General features: G+C 37.8%; 24 non-coding genes across 24 annotated transcripts; all 24 read left to right on the top strand.

The window, feature by feature from the left end:
* Window positions 1-16: 16 nt before the first annotated feature.
* On the top strand, window positions 17-99 carry trnal-aag (transfer RNA leucine (anticodon AAG)). The gene has a single exon. It is a non-coding gene; the product is annotated as a tRNA-Leu (tRNA).
* A 455-nt stretch (window positions 100-554) lies between these two features.
* Window positions 555-637, top strand: trnal-aag (transfer RNA leucine (anticodon AAG)). The gene has a single exon. It is a non-coding gene; the product is annotated as a tRNA-Leu (tRNA).
* Window positions 638-1,095: 458 nt separating this feature from the next.
* trnal-aag (transfer RNA leucine (anticodon AAG)) lies at window positions 1,096-1,178 on the top strand. Its single transcript has one exon. It is a non-coding gene; the product is annotated as a tRNA-Leu (tRNA).
* Window positions 1,179-1,631: 453 nt separating this feature from the next.
* On the top strand, window positions 1,632-1,714 carry trnal-aag (transfer RNA leucine (anticodon AAG)). Its single transcript has one exon. It is a non-coding gene; the product is annotated as a tRNA-Leu (tRNA).
* A 453-nt stretch (window positions 1,715-2,167) lies between these two features.
* On the top strand, window positions 2,168-2,250 carry trnal-aag (transfer RNA leucine (anticodon AAG)). Its single transcript has one exon. It is a non-coding gene; the product is annotated as a tRNA-Leu (tRNA).
* Window positions 2,251-2,705: 455 nt separating this feature from the next.
* On the top strand, window positions 2,706-2,788 carry trnal-aag (transfer RNA leucine (anticodon AAG)). The gene has a single exon. It is a non-coding gene; the product is annotated as a tRNA-Leu (tRNA).
* Window positions 2,789-3,246: 458 nt separating this feature from the next.
* trnal-aag (transfer RNA leucine (anticodon AAG)) lies at window positions 3,247-3,329 on the top strand. Its single transcript has one exon. It is a non-coding gene; the product is annotated as a tRNA-Leu (tRNA).
* A 453-nt stretch (window positions 3,330-3,782) lies between these two features.
* On the top strand, window positions 3,783-3,865 carry trnal-aag (transfer RNA leucine (anticodon AAG)). Its single transcript has one exon. It is a non-coding gene; the product is annotated as a tRNA-Leu (tRNA).
* A 453-nt stretch (window positions 3,866-4,318) lies between these two features.
* trnal-aag (transfer RNA leucine (anticodon AAG)) lies at window positions 4,319-4,401 on the top strand. Its single transcript has one exon. It is a non-coding gene; the product is annotated as a tRNA-Leu (tRNA).
* A 453-nt stretch (window positions 4,402-4,854) lies between these two features.
* On the top strand, window positions 4,855-4,937 carry trnal-aag (transfer RNA leucine (anticodon AAG)). Its single transcript has one exon. It is a non-coding gene; the product is annotated as a tRNA-Leu (tRNA).
* Window positions 4,938-5,930: 993 nt separating this feature from the next.
* On the top strand, window positions 5,931-6,013 carry trnal-aag (transfer RNA leucine (anticodon AAG)). Its single transcript has one exon. It is a non-coding gene; the product is annotated as a tRNA-Leu (tRNA).
* A 458-nt stretch (window positions 6,014-6,471) lies between these two features.
* On the top strand, window positions 6,472-6,554 carry trnal-aag (transfer RNA leucine (anticodon AAG)). The gene has a single exon. It is a non-coding gene; the product is annotated as a tRNA-Leu (tRNA).
* A 458-nt stretch (window positions 6,555-7,012) lies between these two features.
* trnal-aag (transfer RNA leucine (anticodon AAG)) lies at window positions 7,013-7,095 on the top strand. Its single transcript has one exon. It is a non-coding gene; the product is annotated as a tRNA-Leu (tRNA).
* Window positions 7,096-7,548: 453 nt separating this feature from the next.
* trnal-aag (transfer RNA leucine (anticodon AAG)) lies at window positions 7,549-7,631 on the top strand. The gene has a single exon. It is a non-coding gene; the product is annotated as a tRNA-Leu (tRNA).
* Window positions 7,632-8,084: 453 nt separating this feature from the next.
* trnal-aag (transfer RNA leucine (anticodon AAG)) lies at window positions 8,085-8,167 on the top strand. The gene has a single exon. It is a non-coding gene; the product is annotated as a tRNA-Leu (tRNA).
* A 453-nt stretch (window positions 8,168-8,620) lies between these two features.
* On the top strand, window positions 8,621-8,703 carry trnal-aag (transfer RNA leucine (anticodon AAG)). Its single transcript has one exon. It is a non-coding gene; the product is annotated as a tRNA-Leu (tRNA).
* Window positions 8,704-9,156: 453 nt separating this feature from the next.
* On the top strand, window positions 9,157-9,239 carry trnal-aag (transfer RNA leucine (anticodon AAG)). The gene has a single exon. It is a non-coding gene; the product is annotated as a tRNA-Leu (tRNA).
* Window positions 9,240-10,232: 993 nt separating this feature from the next.
* On the top strand, window positions 10,233-10,315 carry trnal-aag (transfer RNA leucine (anticodon AAG)). Its single transcript has one exon. It is a non-coding gene; the product is annotated as a tRNA-Leu (tRNA).
* A 458-nt stretch (window positions 10,316-10,773) lies between these two features.
* On the top strand, window positions 10,774-10,856 carry trnal-aag (transfer RNA leucine (anticodon AAG)). Its single transcript has one exon. It is a non-coding gene; the product is annotated as a tRNA-Leu (tRNA).
* Window positions 10,857-11,314: 458 nt separating this feature from the next.
* On the top strand, window positions 11,315-11,397 carry trnal-aag (transfer RNA leucine (anticodon AAG)). Its single transcript has one exon. It is a non-coding gene; the product is annotated as a tRNA-Leu (tRNA).
* Window positions 11,398-11,850: 453 nt separating this feature from the next.
* trnal-aag (transfer RNA leucine (anticodon AAG)) lies at window positions 11,851-11,933 on the top strand. The gene has a single exon. It is a non-coding gene; the product is annotated as a tRNA-Leu (tRNA).
* Window positions 11,934-12,386: 453 nt separating this feature from the next.
* trnal-aag (transfer RNA leucine (anticodon AAG)) lies at window positions 12,387-12,469 on the top strand. The gene has a single exon. It is a non-coding gene; the product is annotated as a tRNA-Leu (tRNA).
* Window positions 12,470-13,462: 993 nt separating this feature from the next.
* Window positions 13,463-13,545, top strand: trnal-aag (transfer RNA leucine (anticodon AAG)). Its single transcript has one exon. It is a non-coding gene; the product is annotated as a tRNA-Leu (tRNA).
* Window positions 13,546-14,003: 458 nt separating this feature from the next.
* trnal-aag (transfer RNA leucine (anticodon AAG)) lies at window positions 14,004-14,086 on the top strand. The gene has a single exon. It is a non-coding gene; the product is annotated as a tRNA-Leu (tRNA).
* Window positions 14,087-14,510: the final 424 nt, after the last annotated feature.

A 14,510-nucleotide genomic window follows, 5' to 3' on the forward strand; every position in this document is an offset into this window, starting at 1 on the left:
CTTACATCATTTTTAAGTCAGGATGGCCGAGTGGTCTAAGGCGCTGCGTTAAGGTCGCAGTCTCCCCTGGAGGCGTGGGTTCAAATCCCACTTCTGACAAATGGTCTCGCTTCTTCGTTGGATATGTTTGTTGAAAGGTATTTGGAAACGAAGATCAGAGATGGATTTTATGTTAAGTTACAGAAGTTGTAATCACAAAGAAATTAATGCATTTAAATGCTCTCGACATACCATAAAATACAAACCACTTTTGACTTAATTTTTCAACTTTGGAAACGTATTGCTGCCAGAAGTGTTTAGGTTTTGTAAGTCCAAAAAATGACGTTGGAAGGTAAACCTTGAAAAAAGGCCATAATGTAACAAAGTAATCTACCTTAAAAATGCACTTATGTCAATACTAAACACAGTGCCTCAAGAAATGACGCTCCAGCACGGCACTATATCACATCTGATATTTCATGCTGTGTTGTACAAAAGATAAGGAATTCAACAACATAGTCAATAAAGGACATCCTGGTATTTATTATAATTTCAATGCCTTACATCATTTTTAAGTCAGGATGGCCGAGTGGTCTAAGGCGCTGCGTTAAGGTCGCAGTCTCCCCTGGAGGCGTGGGTTCAAATCCCACTTCTGACAAATGGTCTCGCTTCTTCGTTGGATTTGTTGTTTGTTGAAAGGTATTTGGAAACGAAGATCAGAGATGGATTTTATGTTAAGTTACAGATGTTGTAATCACAAAGAAATTAATGCATTTAAATGCTCTCGACATACCATAAAATACAAACCACTTTTGACTTAATTTTTCAACTTTGGAAACGTATTGCTGCCAGAAGTGTTTAGGTTTTGTAAGTCCAAAACATGAGGTTGGAAGGTAAACCTTGAAAACAGGCCATAATGTAACAAAGTAATCTACCTTAAAAATGCACTTATGTCAATGCTACACACAGTGCCTCAAGAAATGACGCTCCAGCACGGCACTATATCACATCTGATATTTCATGCTGTGTTGTACAAAAGATGCGGAATTCAACAACATAGTCAATAAAGGACATCCTGGTATTTATTATAATTTCAATGCCTTACATCATTTTCAAGTCAGGATGGCCGAGTGGTCTAAGGCGCTGCGTTAAGGTCGCAGTCTCCCCTGGAGGCGTGGGTTCAAATCCCACTTCTGACAAATGGTCTCGCTTCTTCGTTGGATATGTTTGTTGAAAGGTATTTGGAAACGAAGATCAGAGATGGATTTTATGTTAAGTTACAGAAGTTGTAATCACAAAGAAATTAATGCATTTAAATGCTCTCGACATACCATAAAATACAAACCACTTTTGACTTAATTTTTCAACTTTGGAAACGTATTGCTGCCAGAAGTGTTTAGGTTTTGTAAGTCCAAAAAATGACGTTGGAAGGTAAACCTGGAAAAAAGGCCATAATGTAACAAAGTAATCTACCTTAAAAATGCACTTATGTCAATGCTACACACAGTGCCTCAAGAAATGACGCTCCAGCACGGCACTATATCACATCTGATATTTCATGCTGTGTTGTAGAAAAGATAAGGAATTCACCAACAGTCAATAAAGGACATCCTGGTATTTATTATAATTTCAATGCCTTACATCATTTTCAAGTGAGGATGGCCGAGTGGTCTAAGGCGCTGCGTTAAGGTCGCAGTCTCCCCTGGAGGCGTGGGTTCAAATCCCACTTCTGACAAATGGTCTCGCTTCTTCGTTGGATATGTTTGTTGAAAGGTATTTGGAAATGAAGATCAGAGATGGATTTTATGTTAAGTTACAGAAGTTGTAATCACAAAGAAATTAATGCATTTAAATGCTCTCGACATACCATAAAATACAAACCACTTTTGACTTAATTTTTCAACTTTGGAAACGTATTGCTGCCAGAAGTGTTTAGGTTTTGTAAGTCCAAAAAATGACGTTGGAAGGTAAACCTGGAAAAAAGGCCATAATGTAACAAAGTAATCTACCTTAAAAATGCACTTATGTCAATGCTACACACAGTGCCTCAAGAAATGACGCTCCAGCACGGCACTATATCACATCTGATATTTCATGCTGTGTTGTAGAAAAGATAAGGAATTCACCAACAGTCAATAAAGGACATCCTGGTATTTATTATAATTTCAATGCCTTACATCATTTTCAAGTGAGGATGGCCGAGTGGTCTAAGGCGCTGCGTTAAGGTCGCAGTCTCCCCTGGAGGCGTGGGTTCAAATCCCACTTCTGACAAATGGTCTCGCTTCTTCGTTGGATATGTTTGTTGAAAGGTATTTGGAAATGAAGATCAGAGATGGATTTTATGTTAAGTTACAGAAGTTGTAATCACAAAGAAATTAATGCATTTAAATGCTCTCGACATACCATAAAATACAAACCACTTTTGACTTAATTTTTCAACTTTGGAAACGTATTGCTGCCAGAAGTGTTTAGGTTTTGTAAGTCCAAAAAATGACGTTGGAAGGTAAACCTGGAAAAAAGGCCATAATGTAACAAAGTAATCTACCTAAAAAATGCACTTATGTCAATACTACACACAGTGCCTCAAGAAATGACGCTCCAGCACGGCACTATATCACATCTGATATTTCATGCTGTGTTGTACAAAAGATAAGGAATTCACCAACATAGTCAATAAAGGACATCCTGGTATTTATTATAATTTCAATGCCTTACATCATTTTTAAGTCAGGATGGCCGAGTGGTCTAAGGCGCTGCGTTAAGGTCGCAGTCTCCCCTGGAGGCGTGGGTTCAAATCCCACTTCTGACAAATGGTCTCGCTTCTTCGTTGGATATGTTGTTTGTTGAAAGGTATTTGGAAAGGAAGATCAGAGATGGATTTTATGTTAAGTTACAGATGCTGTAATCACAAAGAAATTAATGCATTTAAATGCTCTCGACATACCATAAAATACAAACCACTTTTGACTTAATTTTTCAACTTTGGAAACGTATTGCTGCCAGAAGTGTTTAGGTTTTGTAAGTCCAAAACATGAGGTTGGAAGGTAAACCTTGAAAACAGGCCATAATGTAACAAAGTAATCTACCTTAAAAATGCACTTATGTCAATGCTACACACAGTGCCTCAAGAAATGACGCTCCAGCACGGCACTATATCACATCTGATATTTCATGCTGTGTTGTACAAAAGATGCGGAATTCAACAACATAGTCAATAAAGGACATCCTGGTATTTATTATAATTTCAATGCCTTACATCATTTTCAAGTCAGGATGGCCGAGTGGTCTAAGGCGCTGCGTTAAGGTCGCAGTCTCCCCTGGAGGCGTGGGTTCAAATCCCACTTCTGACAAATGGTCTCGCTTCTTTGTTGGATATGTTTGTTGAAAGGTATTTGGAAATGAAGATCAGAGATGGATTTTATGTTAAGTTACAGAAGTTGTAATCACAAAGAAATTAATGCATTTAAATGCTCTCGACATACCATAAAATACAAACCACTTTTGACTTAATTTTTCAACTTTGGAAACGTATTGCTGCCAGAAGTGTTTAGGTTTTGTAAGTCCAAAAAATGACGTTGGAAGGTAAACCTGGAAAAAAGGCCATAATGTAACAAAGTAATCTACCTTAAAAATGCACTTATGTCAATGCTACACACAGTGCCTCAAGAAATGACGCTCCAGCACGGCACTATATCACATCTGATATTTCATGCTGTGTTGTAGAAAAGATAAGGAATTCACCAACAGTCAATAAAGGACATCCTGGTATTTATTATAATTTCAATGCCTTACATCATTTTCAAGTGAGGATGGCCGAGTGGTCTAAGGCGCTGCGTTAAGGTCGCAGTCTCCCCTGGAGGCGTGGGTTCAAATCCCACTTCTGACAAATGGTCTCGCTTCTTCGTTGGATATGTTTGTTGAAAGGTATTTGGAAATGAAGATCAGAGATGGATTTTATGTTAAGTTACAGAAGTTGTAATCACAAAGAAATTAATGCATTTAAATGCTCTCGACATACCATAAAATACAAACCACTTTTGACTTAATTTTTCAACTTTGGAAACGTATTGCTGCCAGAAGTGTTTAGGTTTTGTAAGTCCAAAAAATGACGTTGGAAGGTAAACCTGGAAAAAAGGCCATAATGTAACAAATTAATCTACCTTAAAAATGCACTTATGTCAATGCTACACACAGTGCCTCAAGAAATGACGCTCCAGCACGGCACTATATCACATCTGATATTTCATGCTGTGTTGTAGAAAAGATAAGGAATTCACCAACAGTCAATAAAGGACATCCTGGTATTTATTATAATTTCAATGCCTTACATCATTTTCAAGTGAGGATGGCCGAGTGGTCTAAGGCGCTGCGTTAAGGTCGCAGTCTCCCCTGGAGGCGTGGGTTCAAATCCCACTTCTGACAAATGGTCTCGCTTCTTCGTTGGATATGTTTGTTGAAAGGTATTTGGAAATGAAGATCAGAGATGGATTTTATGTTAAGTTACAGAAGTTGTAATCACAAAGAAATTAATGCATTTAAATGCTCTCGACATACCATAAAATACAAACCACTTTTGACTTAATTTTTCAACTTTGGAAACGTATTGCTGCCAGAAGTGTTTAGGTTTTGTAAGTCCAAAAAATGACGTTGGAAGGTAAACCTGGAAAAAAGGCCATAATGTAACAAAGTAATCTACCTTAAAAATGCACTTATGTCAATGCTACACACAGTGCCTCAAGAAATGACGCTCCAGCACGGCACTATATCACATCTGATATTTCATGCTGTGTTGTAGAAAAGATAAGGAATTCACCAACAGTCAATAAAGGACATCCTGGTATTTATTATAATTTCAATGCCTTACATCATTTTCAAGTGAGGATGGCCGAGTGGTCTAAGGCGCTGCGTTAAGGTCGCAGTCTCCCCTGGAGGCGTGGGTTCAAATCCCACTTCTGACAAATGGTCTCGCTTCTTCGTTGGATATGTTTGTTGAAAGGTATTTGGAAACGAAGATCAGAGATGGATTTTATGTTAAGTTACAGAAGTTGTAATCACAAAGAAATTAATGCATTTAAATGCTCTCGACATACCATAAAATACAAACCACTTTTGACTTAATTTTTCAACTTTGGAAACGTATTGCTGCCAGAAGTGTTTAGGTTTTGTAAGTCCAAAAAATGACGTTGGAAGGTAAACCTTGAAAAAAGGCCATAATGTAACAAAGTAATCTACCTTAAAAATGCACTTATGTCAATGCTACACACAGTGCCTCAAGAAATGACGCTCCAGCACGGCACTATATCACATCTGATATTTCATGCTGTGTTGTACAAAAGATAAGGAATTCAACAACATAGTCAATAAAGGACATCCTGGTATTTATTATAATTTCAATGCCGTACATGATTTTCAAGTCAGGATGGCCGAGTGGTCTAAGGCGCTGCGTTAAGGTCGCAGTCTCCCCTGGAGGCGTGGGTTCAAATCCGACTTCTGACAAATGGTCTCGCTTCTTTGTTGGATATGTTTGTTGAAAGGTATTTGGAAACGAAGATCAGAGATGGATTTTATGTTAAGTTACAGATGTTGTAATCACAAAGAAATTAATGCATTTAAATGCTCTCGACATACCATAAAATACAAACCACTTTTGACTTAATTTTTCAACTTTGGAAACGTATTGCTGCCAGAAGTGTTTAGGTTTTGTAAGTCCAAAACATGAGGTTGGAAGGTAAACCTTGAAAACAGGCCATAATGTAACAAAGTAATCTACCTTAAAAATGCACTTATGTCAATGCTACACACAGTGCCTCAAGAAATGACGCTCCAGCACGGCACTATATCACATCTGATATTTCATGCTGTGTTGTACAAAAGATAAGGAATTCACCAACATAGTCAATAAAGGACATCCTGGTATTTATTATAATTTCAATGCCTTACATCATTTTTAAGTCAGGATGGCCGAGTGGTCTAAGGCGCTGCGTTAAGGTCGCAGTCTCCCCTGGAGGCGTGGGTTCAAATCCCACTTCTGACAAATGGTCTCGCTTCTTCGTTGGATATGTTGTTTGTTGAAAGGTATTTGGAAACGAAGATCAGAGATGGATTTTATGTTAAGTTACAGATGTTGTAATCACAAAGAAATTAATGCATTTAAATGCTCTCGACATACCATAAAATACAAACCACTTTTGACTTAATTTTTCAACTTTGGAAACGTATTGCTGCCAGAAGTGTTTAGGTTTTGTAAGTCCAAAACATGAGGTTGGAAGGTAAACCTTGAAAACAGGCCATAATGTAACAAAGTAATCTACCTTAAAAATGCACTTATGTCAATGCTACACACAGTGCCTCAAGAAATGACGCTCCAGCACGGCACTATATCACATCTGATATTTCATGCTGTGTTGTACAAAAGATAAGGAATTCACCAACATAGTCAATAAAGGACATCCTGGTATTTATTATAATTTCAATGCCTTACATCATTTTCAAGTGAGGATGGCCGAGTGGTCTAAGGCGCTGCGTTAAGGTCGCAGTCTCCCCTGGAGGCGTGGGTTCAAATCCCACTTCTGACAAATGGTCTCGCTTCTTCGTTGGATATGTTGTTTGTTGAAAGGTATTTGGAAACGAAGATCAGAGATGGATTTTATGTTAAGTTACAGATGTTGTAATCACAAAGAAATTAATGCATTTAAATGCTCTCGACATACCATAAAATACAAACCACTTTTGACTTAATTTTTCAACTTTGGAAACGTATTGCTGCCAGAAGTGTTTAGGTTTTGTAAGTCCAAAACATGAGGTTGGAAGGTAAACCTTGAAAACAGGCCATAATGTAACAAAGTAATCTACCTTAAAAATGCACTTATGTCAATGCTACACACAGTGCCTCAAGAAATGACGCTCCAGCACGGCACTATATCACATCTGATATTTCATGCTGTGTTGTACAAAAGATAAGGAATTCACCAACATAGTCAATAAAGGACATCCTGGTATTTATTATAATTTCAATGCCTTACATTGATTTTAAGTCAGGATGGCCGAGTGGTCTAAGGCGCTGCGTTAAGGTCGCAGTCTCCCCTGGAGGCGTGGGTTCAAATCCCACTTCTGACAAATGGTCTCGCTTCTTTGTTGGATATGTTTGTTGAAAGGTATTTGGAAACGAAGATCAGAGATGGATTTTATGTTAAGTTACAGATGTTGTAATCACAAAGAAATTAATGCATTTAAATGCTCTCGACATACCATAAAATACAAACCACTTTTGACTTAATTTTTCAACTTTGGAAACGTATTGCTGCCAGAAGTGTTTAGGTTTTGTAAGTCCAAAAAATGACGTTGGAAGGTAAACCTGGAAAAAAGGCCATAATGTAACAAATTAATCTACCTTAAAAATGCACTTATGTCAATGCTACACACAGTGCCTCAAGAAATGACGCTCCAGCACGGCACTATATCACATCTGATATTTCATGCTGTGTTGTAGAAAAGATAAGGAATTCACCAACAGTCAATAAAGGACATCCTGGTATTTATTATAATTTCAATGCCTTACATCATTTTCAAGTGAGGATGGCCGAGTGGTCTAAGGCGCTGCGTTAAGGTCGCAGTCTCCCCTGGAGGCGTGGGTTCAAATCCCACTTCTGACAAATGGTCTCGCTTCTTTGTTGGATATGTTTGTTGAAAGGTATTTGGAAATGAAGATCAGAGATGGATTTTATGTTAAGTTACAGAAGTTGTAATCACAAAGAAATTAATGCATTTAAATGCTCTCGACATACCATAAAATACAAACCACTTTTGACTTAATTTTTCAACTTTGGAAACGTATTGCTGCCAGAAGTGTTTAGGTTTTGTAAGTCCAAAAAATGACGTTGGAAGGTAAACCTGGAAAAAAGGCCATAATGTAACAAAGTAATCTACCTTAAAAATGCACTTATGTCAATGCTACACACAGTGCCTCAAGAAATGACGCTCCAGCACGGCACTATATCACATCTGATATTTCATGCTGTGTTGTAGAAAAGATAAGGAATTCACCAACAGTCAATAAAGGACATCCTGGTATTTATTATAATTTCAATGCCTTACATCATTTTCAAGTGAGGATGGCCGAGTGGTCTAAGGCGCTGCGTTAAGGTCGCAGTCTCCCCTGGAGGCGTGGGTTCAAATCCCACTTCTGACAAATGGTCTCGCTTCTTCGTTGGATATGTTTGTTGAAAGGTATTTGGAAATGAAGATCAGAGATGGATTTTATGTTAAGTTACAGAAGTTGTAATCACAAAGAAATTAATGCATTTAAATGCTCTCGACATACCATAAAATACAAACCACTTTTGACTTAATTTTTCAACTTTGGAAACGTATTGCTGCCAGAAGTGTTTAGGTTTTGTAAGTCCAAAAAATGACGTTGGAAGGTAAACCTGGAAAAAAGGCCATAATGTAACAAATTAATCTACCTTAAAAATGCACTTATGTCAATGCTACACACAGTGCCTCAAGAAATGACGCTCCAGCACGGCACTATATCACATCTGATATTTCATGCTGTGTTGTAGAAAAGATAAGGAATTCACCAACAGTCAATAAAGGACATCCTGGTATTTATTATAATTTCAATGCCTTACATCATTTTCAAGTGAGGATGGCCGAGTGGTCTAAGGCGCTGCGTTAAGGTCGCAGTCTCCCCTGGAGGCGTGGGTTCAAATCCCACTTCTGACAAATGGTCTCGCTTCTTCGTTGGATATGTTTGTTGAAAGGTATTTGGAAATGAAGATCAGAGATGGATTTTATGTTAAGTTACAGAAGTTGTAATCACAAAGAAATTAATGCATTTAAATGCTCTCGACATACCATAAAATACAAACCACTTTTGACTTAATTTTTCAACTTTGGAAACGTATTGCTGCCAGAAGTGTTTAGGTTTTGTAAGTCCAAAAAATGACGTTGGAAGGTAAACCTGGAAAAAAGGCCATAATGTAACAAAGTAATCTACCTTAAAAATGCACTTATGTCAATGCTACACACAGTGCCTCAAGAAATGACGCTCCAGCACGGCACTATATCACATCTGATATTTCATGCTGTGTTGTAGAAAAGATAAGGAATTCACCAACAGTCAATAAAGGACATCCTGGTATTTATTATAATTTCAATGCCTTACATCATTTTCAAGTGAGGATGGCCGAGTGGTCTAAGGCGCTGCGTTAAGGTCGCAGTCTCCCCTGGAGGCGTGGGTTCAAATCCCACTTCTGACAAATGGTCTCGCTTCTTCGTTGGATATGTTTGTTGAAAGGTATTTGGAAACGAAGATCAGAGATGGATTTTATGTTAAGTTACAGAAGTTGTAATCACAAAGAAATTAATGCATTTAAATGCTCTCGACATACCATAAAATACAAACCACTTTTGACTTAATTTTTCAACTTTGGAAACGTATTGCTGCCAGAAGTGTTTAGGTTTTGTAAGTCCAAAAAATGACGTTGGAAGGTAAACCTTGAAAAAAGGCCATAATGTAACAAAGTAATCTACCTTAAAAATGCACTTATGTCAATGCTACACACAGTGCCTCAAGAAATGACGCTCCAGCACGGCACTATATCACATCTGATATTTCATGCTGTGTTGTACAAAAGATAAGGAATTCAACAACATAGTCAATAAAGGACATCCTGGTATTTATTATAATTTCAATGCCGTACATGATTTTCAAGTCAGGATGGCCGAGTGGTCTAAGGCGCTGCGTTAAGGTCGCAGTCTCCCCTGGAGGCGTGGGTTCAAATCCGACTTCTGACAAATGGTCTCGCTTCTTTGTTGGATATGTTTGTTGAAAGGTATTTGGAAACGAAGATCAGAGATGGATTTTATGTTAAGTTACAGATGTTGTAATCACAAAGAAATTAATGCATTTAAATGCTCTCGACATACCATAAAATACAAACCACTTTTGACTTAATTTTTCAACTTTGGAAACGTATTGCTGCCAGAAGTGTTTAGGTTTTGTAAGTCCAAAACATGAGGTTGGAAGGTAAACCTTGAAAACAGGCCATAATGTAACAAAGTAATCTACCTTAAAAATGCACTTATGTCAATGCTACACACAGTGCCTCAAGAAATGACGCTCCAGCACGGCACTATATCACATCTGATATTTCATGCTGTGTTGTACAAAAGATAAGGAATTCACCAACATAGTCAATAAAGGACATCCTGGTATTTATTATAATTTCAATGCCTTACATCATTTTTAAGTCAGGATGGCCGAGTGGTCTAAGGCGCTGCGTTAAGGTCGCAGTCTCCCCTGGAGGCGTGGGTTCAAATCCCACTTCTGACAAATGGTCTCGCTTCTTCGTTGGATATGTTGTTTGTTGAAAGGTATTTGGAAACGAAGATCAGAGATGGATTTTATGTTAAGTTACAGATGTTGTAATCACAAAGAAATTAATGCATTTAAATGCTCTCGACATACCATAAAATACAAACCACTTTTGACTTAATTTTTCAACTTTGGAAACGTATTGCTGCCAGAAGTGTTTAGGTTTTGTAAGTCCAAAACATGAGGTTGGAAGGTAAACCTTGAAAACAGGCCATAATGTAACAAAGTAATCTACCTTAAAAATGCACTTATGTCAATGCTACACACAGTGCCTCAAGAAATGACGCTCCAGCACGGCACTATATCACATCTGATATTTCATGCTGTGTTGTACAAAAGATAAGGAATTCACCAACATAGTCAATAAAGGACATCCTGGTATTTATTATAATTTCAATGCCTTACATCATTTTCAAGTGAGGATGGCCGAGTGGTCTAAGGCGCTGCGTTAAGGTCGCAGTCTCCCCTGGAGGCGTGGGTTCAAATCCCACTTCTGACAAATGGTCTCGCTTCTTCGTTGGATATGTTGTTTGTTGAAAGGTATTTGGAAACGAAGATCAGAGATGGATTTTATGTTAAGTTACAGATGTTGTAATCACAAAGAAATTAATGCATTTAAATGCTCTCGACATACCATAAAATACAAACCACTTTTGACTTAATTTTTCAACTTTGGAAACGTATTGCTGCCAGAAGTGTTTAGGTTTTGTAAGTCCAAAACATGAGGTTGGAAGGTAAACCTTGAAAACAGGCCATAATGTAACAAAGTAATCTACCTTAAAAATGCACTTATGTCAATGCTACACACAGTGCCTCAAGAAATGACGCTCCAGCACGGCACTATATCACATCTGATATTTCATGCTGTGTTGTACAAAAGATAAGGAATTCACCAACATAGTCAATAAAGGACATCCTGGTATTTATTATAATTTCAATGCCTTACATTGATTTTAAGTCAGGATGGCCGAGTGGTCTAAGGCGCTGCGTTAAGGTCGCAGTCTCCCCTGGAGGCGTGGGTTCAAATCCCACTTCTGACAAATGGTCTCGCTTCTTTGTTGGATATGTTTGTTGAAAGGTATTTGGAAACGAAGATCAGAGATGGATTTTATGTTAAGTTACAGATGTTGTAATCACAAAGAAATTAATGCATTTAAATGCTCTCGACATACCATAAAATACAAACCACTTTTGACTTAATTTTTCAACTTTGGAAACGTATTGCTGCCAGAAGTGTTTAGGTTTTGTAAGTCCAAAAAATGACGTTGGAAGGTAAACCTGGAAAAAAGGCCATAATGTAACAAATTAATCTACCTTAAAAATGCACTTATGTCAATGCTACACACAGTGCCTCAAGAAATGACGCTCCAGCACGGCACTATATCACATCTGATATTTCATGCTGTGTTGTAGAAAAGATAAGGAATTCACCAACAGTCAATAAAGGACATCCTGGTATTTATTATAATTTCAATGCCTTACATCATTTTCAAGTGAGGATGGCCGAGTGGTCTAAGGCGCTGCGTTAAGGTCGCAGTCTCCCCTGGAGGCGTGGGTTCAAATCCCACTTCTGACAAATGGTCTCGCTTCTTCGTTGGATATGTTTGTTGAAAGGTATTTGGAAATGAAGATCAGAGATGGATTTTATGTTAAGTTACAGAAGTTGTAATCACAAAGAAATTAATGCATTTAAATGCTCTCGACATACCATAAAATACAAACCACTTTTGACTTAATTTTTCAACTTTGGAAACGTATTGCTGCCAGAAGTGTTTAGGTTTTGTAAGTCCAAAAAATGACGTTGGAAGGTAAACCTGGAAAAAAGGCCATAATGTAACAAAGTAATCTACCTTAAAAATGCACTTATGTCAATGCTACACACAGTGCCTCAAGAAATGACGCTCCAGCACGGCACTATATCACATCTGATATTTCATGCTGTGTTGTAGAAAAGATAAGGAATTCACCAACAGTCAATAAAGGACATCCTGGTATTTATTATAATTTCAATGCCTTACATCATTTTCAAGTGAGGATGGCCGAGTGGTCTAAGGCGCTGCGTTAAGGTCGCAGTCTCCCCTGGAGGCGTGGGTTCAAATCCCACTTCTGACAAATGGTCTCGCTTCTTCGTTGGATATGTTTGTTGAAAGGTATTTGGAAACGAAGATCAGAGATGGATTTTATGTTAAGTTACAGAAGTTGTAATCACAAAGAAATTAATGCATTTAAATGCTCTCGACATACCATAAAATACAAACCACTTTTGACTTAATTTTTCAACTTTGGAAACGTATTGCTGCCAGAAGTGTTTAGGTTTTGTAAGTCCAAAAAATGACGTTGGAAGGTAAACCTTGAAAAAAGGCCATAATGTAACAAAGTAATCTACCTTAAAAATGCACTTATGTCAATGCTACACACAGTGCCTCAAGAAATGACGCTCCAGCACGGCACTATATCACATCTGATATTTCATGCTGTGTTGTACAAAAGATAAGGAATTCAACAACATAGTCAATAAAGGACATCCTGGTATTTATTATAATTTCAATGCCGTACATGATTTTCAAGTCAGGATGGCCGAGTGGTCTAAGGCGCTGCGTTAAGGTCGCAGTCTCCCCTGGAGGCGTGGGTTCAAATCCGACTTCTGACAAATGGTCTCGCTTCTTTGTTGGATATGTTTGTTGAAAGGTATTTGGAAACGAAGATCAGAGATGGATTTTATGTTAAGTTACAGATGTTGTAATCACAAAGAAATTAATGCATTTAAATGCTCTCGACATACCATAAAATACAAACCACTTTTGACTTAATTTTTCAACTTTGGAAACGTATTGCTGCCAGAAGTGTTTAGGTTTTGTAAGTCCAAAACATGAGGTTGGAAGGTAAACCTTGAAAACAGGCCATAATGTAACAAAGTAATCTACCTTAAAAATGCACTTATGTCAATGCTACACACAGTGCCTCAAGAAATGACGCTCCAGCACGGCACTATATCACATCTGATATTTCATGCTGTGTTGTACAAAAGATAAGGAATTCACCAACATAGTCAATAAAGGACATCCTGGTATTTATTATAATTTCAATGCCTTACATCATTTTTAAGTCAGGATGGCCGAGTGGTCTAAGGCGCTGCGTTAAGGTCGCAGTCTCCCCTGGAGGCGTGGGTTCAAATCCCACTTCTGACAAATGGTCTCGCTTCTTCGTTGGATATGTTGTTTGTTGAAAGGTATTTGGAAACGAAGATCAGAGATGGATTTTATGTTAAGTTACAGATGTTGTAATCACAAAGAAATTAATGCATTTAAATGCTCTCGACATACCATAAAATACAAACCACTTTTGACTTAATTTTTCAACTTTGGAAACGTATTGCTGCCAGAAGTGTTTAGGTTTTGTAAGTCCAAAACATGAGGTTGGAAGGTAAACCTTGAAAACAGGCCATAATGTAACAAAGTAATCTACCTTAAAAATGCACTTATGTCAATGCTACACACAGTGCCTCAAGAAATGACGCTCCAGCACGGCACTATATCACATCTGATATTTCATGCTGTGTTGTACAAAAGATAAGGAATTCACCAACATAGTCAATAAAGGACATCCTGGTATTTATTATAATTTCAATGCCTTACATCATTTTCAAGTGAGGATGGCCGAGTGGTCTAAGGCGCTGCGTTAAGGTCGCAGTCTCCCCTGGAGGCGTGGGTTCAAATCCCACTTCTGACAAATGGTCTCGCTTCTTCGTTGGATATGTTGTTTGTTGAAAGGTATTTGGAAACGAAGATCAGAGATGGATTTTATGTTAAGTTACAGATGTTGTAATCACAAAGAAATTAATGCATTTAAATGCTCTCGACATACCATAAAATACAAACCACTTTTGACTTAATTTTTCAACTTTGGAAACGTATTGCTGCCAGAAGTGTTTAGGTTTTGTAAGTCCAAAACATGAGGTTGGAAGGTAAACCTTGAAAACAGGCCATAATGTAACAAAGTAATCTACCTTAAAAATGCACTTATGTCAATGCTACACACAGTGCCTCAAGAAATGACGCTCCAGCACGGCACTATATCACATCTGATATTTCATGCTGTGTTGTACAAAAGATGCGGAATTCAACAACATAGTCAATAAAGGACATCCTGGTAT

This window comes from Pungitius pungitius, chromosome 5 (genome assembly GCF_949316345.1).
Source record: "Pungitius pungitius chromosome 5, fPunPun2.1, whole genome shotgun sequence".
NCBI lineage: Eukaryota > Metazoa > Chordata > Actinopteri > Perciformes > Gasterosteidae > Pungitius > Pungitius pungitius.